General features: G+C 31.0%; 1 long non-coding RNA gene across 1 annotated transcript; it reads left to right on the forward strand.

Moving 5' to 3' along the window:
- The first annotated feature begins 561 nt into the window (after positions 1-561).
- On the forward strand, positions 562-3,365 carry LOC130890730 (uncharacterized). Its single transcript, XR_009058782.1, has 2 exons — positions 562-696; positions 790-3,365. It is a non-coding gene; the product is annotated as an uncharacterized LOC130890730 (long non-coding RNA).
- The last annotated feature ends 2,635 nt before the right edge of the window (positions 3,366-6,000 follow it).

Raw genomic sequence — 6,000 nt, forward strand, 5'->3', positions numbered from 1 at the left:
CAGACAAACCTCGAATTTGTAGCGTTGATGCAGAAACGAAAAGTTGGAATTACTTTTTAGGAAAAGCTTCCATAGCGACGATTCATTATGATGTACTTCAGAGTTTTCACGGTAGAACTAATAGTTGCTGGAGATGTATCTGATAAAATTTACTAATCAACATCAGGACGAGATTCTGGGTCAGCTCATCATTCTCTTTTATAAGAATAAAGCGATGAGTGGCCAATATTTGTGTTCATCACCATGTTGTAATTGAGTTTTTGAAAAATAAAATTATTGATTTTTTTTATGTAATTAAAAAACTTTATTATTAATAATATTGATATTTAATGCAAAAAACTTAAAAAAATTTTTTTTTAATTAATTATAAACAATTAAAAATTGATGAAATTTAAATAAAAATCACGTGGCTATAAACGCGCCATGATTGGTCACCATAGTTGTGACGTCATAATGTTATAGCTATTTAATAACAGTACAGCGTTTACGGCTATTACACGTGTCTAGACAATAATATTGAAAATTTATTGCTAAAATACGAGTTGTTAGTTGGTTTCGATTAACTATGTGTGATAAAGGATTTATTAAAGCAAAGTCTGATAATATTCCTGATGTTGATATATTTATGATCACCGATTTTTAAAAAAATGACGTTTGGTTTAATTCTGCTGAAGTTCGAGGTGCCAAGGCATCAAGGTAAGTCTGTTAAAAAATAATATAATAAATGAAAATATTTAAGTATTTATTCTCCATTACATTAAATATAATTATTTATTTCATAAATTGTAGAGCATCGCGTGAGAGTTACGGCGACAAAGCTATAGGTTATGTTCAACTAAGTCGTAAAAATAATATTTGTATTGTAAAAGGACGGGTATGTCCAGAACACCGAGTTCGGAGTAAAGCTTATTCAGTTACTTTAACTATTAATGAAAATTCCAAAAAAATTCAGGATGTTCAATGCCATGACTGTGCAGCTTCAGCAGGTAATTTATACTCCTATTAAATAAAGCTTACAATTTATCGTTACATCGATTAATTTTGGATTTTAATCAAAATATTTATTTGCGAGTAGAGAAATTTTTGGAATTCGCTAAAACTGAAATGGCAGAAGATGTGTGTGAAGAAGCTGAACAGCTAACCAAGCAGCAAAGTGAATGTGCAATTTGGCATGAACTTCGTTATGGACGCATTACTGCATCAAAATTTTATGAAGCTGCTCATTGTAAAAGTAATAATGGTTCGCTAGTTCAACAAATCATTGGTGCAAGTAAAGTTCTTGAGACAAGCGCTATGACACGAGGAAAGAGTCAGAAAAAGATGTAATCGAAGTTCTTGAGAAAGAATTAAGAGTAAAAATAACGCGTCCGGGGATGTATCTTGTACCTAGTCATCCGATTTTTGCAGCATCTCCTGATGGAATGACAAGCAATGCCATTGTTGAAATACAATGTCCCACCAGTCATAAATCATTGGATATTTTTCTACCAAAAGGTAAAGTCAGTTTGAAGTGTAATGCCCAAATGCAACTACAAATGTTATTGACTGGTAATAAAGAAGGTATCTTTTGTGTTACTGATCCACATTTTGAAGAAAATAAAACTATTTACATTAAAAAATTAAAATATGATTATGCACATACACAAGCTCTAATTAAAAATAGTCAAGTATTTTGGCCCAAAATATATTTCCAAAATTATTAAAAACTGTACAAAGTTAATTAATGTTATTCATTAGATTTTGATGTATTTTTACAATAAATAATAAATATATTAGCTTAAATAGAACAGACACCTAGTAATTCATTTTATAATACAAATACTCTTAAACTTAAGTAGAAATTATAGGCGCTTGTAAATTTACAAGTGCTGCAGCAATGGCAACAATATTATCTGTGAAAGGTAACATATTATGATTAACAACCGCATGAGGTTTTAGAAAATCAAGCTCTCTTATTCTTCCAATAACGCGTTCTATATGAATACGTAGAGCAGCGATTCGTTTGCCTTGTAACACGTCAGATTGTGATAATTTTACTCCAGAATTAACTGAAGGTGGTCGATTTAATTCAATATTTTTATCGTCAAGAAGTTGAACAATGTTTTTGAATCCTCGATCGGCCATGACAGCACAAGCCTCGGGTAGCTCTTCCAATAATCCGCTTTCTTGGAATAATAGTTCATCTGAAATTCGACCTCCAAATCCTTTTGATATGAAGTTTATAAAGCCATCTGGTGTACAAGATATTAAATATTTTAAAGTATTACATTTTTTATACTCTGACCAAGTTAAAGATTGGGTCTCTGGATCACTTGGTTTTTCAATTTGTATCTCAAATGCATCAATAATAGCAATCACATGATTATATGAAGTTCTAAATGGTATCGGTAGTATTTTTTTATATTACTAGACTTCGGCATATAAACGAGTTTTTTTAATAAATGTGCCAATACAGGAACTGTTTTATTAAAAATAATACTAGCATTGCTGATACTCATTCCAAACTGTTCACTTAATCTTTCCAAAGTATCTTGGCGTCGTATTTTCATCAAAGATAATTTTATATTGGTAATATCAATATTAGATATTACACTAATACGTTCTAGCACCACATTCCATTCTTGAGGAACATCAGTATACGCTTTTAAATTATCGTTAATTAAGTAATTTGTGACTTTCAAAATTTAAAATTTTTTCACAGGAGATTGAAGGCTGCTAGAATCCATAGTACTTGAACCGGTATTTTCGGAAGGTTCATAAATATCTTGTGAACTATTTGAATTTGTAAAACTACTAGATGACAAACTTTTCTGAGTATCTTCCAATAAATTTGGATGCAATTTTCGACGCAACGGTTTTATTGGAGATGTTGCAGTACTTATGCTACCAGTTTTAATTGGTGAGCAGGATTCATCGATTCCGATTTATAAAATTTTACATTGAACTGATACGCTACGATACTTAAGACGACTATTTACTTGTACAGCAACAGTACGGTGGTTAATATTAGTTTGTGTTTCAACAGTGACCTTTTGGTCAGGTGTTTCATTTGAAGGAGCAAAATCTACTCCAATATTTTCAACAGTACTGGCTGATACGGCATCAATGTTTGGTTCTGGAGGATTACCAATTTCCATATTTTCTGAAGATTCATTTAAAATTTCTTGAATTATTTGTTGTCTCCGTCGTTTTTCTGCAGCTGGTCTAAGAACCGTTGTAGTGCCTTGTCTTTTACGATTAGGTTGACAGTCAAACTTGTGCGGTACCACATCAATTTTAATCTTTGCTTTACCTCCCATCGTTGTATAATAAATGTAATTTTCCATGTCATCTTTCAGCTAGAAAAAAAAAACAGAAATCATAAGAATTATTTATATGTTATTATAACAACAGAAAAATCACCATAACATAAAATTTAAAAAGTTTAATACTATAGTCAAATACATAACCTCGAACGTTATAAAATTATTAATATATCAATATAATTAATAAAAATGGTATTAAAAAATACTTACATCGAAATGATCTTCACAACAAAAATAATTCGATTTTGTTTGGGGATTATCACGGTGCATTGCTTGAAACTATTTATTTCGACGTTTGACATCTTGGGGAACATTTAAAAACATTTTATCAGGAGTTGCCTTTGTAGTATTCGGACATAATGGTACAAAACAAGAACGATAACTTCTGAGGTTCGACATTTTTAATATAGATTTAAGTATTTAGTAATGACAACAAGATTAAATAGATCAAAACACTGTATTTATTATTTTTCTATCAACTGCAATGGGTGAAAACTAACATTATGACGTCACACGCGCTCGGGTTTGTTCGGGAGTTGTCGGCATGTCTTCGGTACTAGATTCAAAAATTAATTATCTTTTATTTTGAAATAACTTTTGAATTATTTCGAAAAAAAAAATAGTTTTGTTATAAAACTAATATATAATCTTTCCATTTATCACAAAAAAAATTTTTTTCAAAAACACAATTCTTAATGTATCGAATAATCATTCATACTATGTCTAGCTGTCATAATACAACGAAACTGCTAAATGTCAGACTTGTTTTTTCCACCATTCTATTTCTTGGAGTAGTTTATCAGACTCAAGATGAACACGAAAAAATGCAAAATTACACAACTTCCGCAATTTTAAGCAGATTTAAATGTCTACTAGCCTCCCAAAATTAGTAAAGAATTGTGCGTCCTCACTGCCCTGATAGAATGAATTGGCCCAATTTTTCCTTATATCAAACAGACTAAATATTTATACAAGTTGACCAAATAACATATTTGTTTCATGAATGAGTTGCTAAGATTTCTAAATGACCTTGAAAAGCTCTAGCACTAATAGAAAATTGTCCAACATGGACCAATTTACAAGACCAACTGACCGTGTATGACCCATTTCTGACCTTTCAGATGGTATAATTGGTCATTCTAAATTCTTTACATGGGGTGATAAGAATGCAAAGCCTGCTGTGGATTTTATAATCAGTTAAAAACTAATTATCTTTGTAACAGTGTTTTACAGAAGATGACTTTCTTTAACTTTTAAATTCTATTTCGAGACATTTGAGTATATTTTTCGAGATGATTCGTCTTGATTCTTGGTCTCTTTTTTATGAAAATGAGTTTGAATTAAGAAGTAGAAATTGACGTTTCGACCTACTTCGTTCTTCATCGTGATATGACACAATTGCGTTATCAATAGATCACCTACATCATAAATGTCAGAATAGGAATAAAATTAACATAGAAATTTGTTATAACTAGAAAAATTTGTTTTTCCTTAGTTTTTGCATCTCAAAAATATTTAGCAGCTATCAACAAATTATTCATAGCTGCAATGGAATTCATAACATAGAGCTATTAATTTTAGCAAAAACAATTGAAAATTTACAATGTCATACCCCTTAAAATATGTGGCCTGCAAAACTGCACGAACTTGATATACCTCTTCGACCAATTGTTTCAAGTATTCAAACTCCTCTCACCTTTTTTACTAATTATTTAAAAAATATTTTGAACAGAAATGAGTTTCCGAAGGAAATACTAAACATCAGAATTGAAAAATACACAGGCATACCTTAAAACGAATTCATCAAAACTTTAGAACTAACTATAACAACATACATCAAATAGGAAAATATAATATAAGAACAAAATGACGGTTTTGCTATGGAAGTATCCTTATTAAGTGTCACAGCACAATTAGTAATAGAGGATATTGAGGAAACTGCCTCAAGCGAACTTAATATTAATATCCTTCTTTCGGTCATGTAGATGATTGCATTACTGCAGTATCAAAAGATCAAATTGAAAACCTAGTTAAAAAAATCAATTCTTATCATAGGAATCTTCAATTCACATTATATAAAATTGATAAGAACATAAGAACGGAATGGTAAACAAAATCAACTTGTACTAAAGATATTTGAACTTGAATTCATGTAGTCATTTGCCACAAAAATATCAGTGTTTATAAGTTTGATACATTTGTTACAGCGAACCTGCAACGTCTCTAGACCTTTAAAAAAATGGTTTTTCTTGCTCTGCAACCTAACCAGACCTCCACAGCTTTTATTACCTCCTCGTTGGAAGAGAATTTACGATCTTTTAAATTTGACGGAGCCAAATCTGGTAAATAAGGGTGAATAATCTTTTTTCTTCAATTTTTTCCCGTAGAGTGTTCAGTAATGTCGAATAGTAGTCTACCCTTATCCAAAAACTCAATCATGATTACTCCATGGCAATCCCAAGAAACTGAAGCAAGAACTTTTCTAGTAGATTTCTGGAAAAGACTTCTTAGGTTTTGGAGAACCAGAGCGTCGCCATTCCATTTATTGTTGCTTTGTTTCTGGATCGTAGAAATGTACCAAAGTCTCATCCATAGTAACAATTCGGTTTAAGAAGTCTACATCGTTTTCGAATCGAACACAGATCGAACGCGATGCTTCTACCCTTGCACGCTTTTGGTCAACATTCAAACATTT

Source organism: Diorhabda carinulata, chromosome 2 (assembly GCF_026250575.1).
Source record: "Diorhabda carinulata isolate Delta chromosome 2, icDioCari1.1, whole genome shotgun sequence".
Taxonomy (NCBI): Eukaryota; Metazoa; Arthropoda; class Insecta; order Coleoptera; family Chrysomelidae; genus Diorhabda; species Diorhabda carinulata.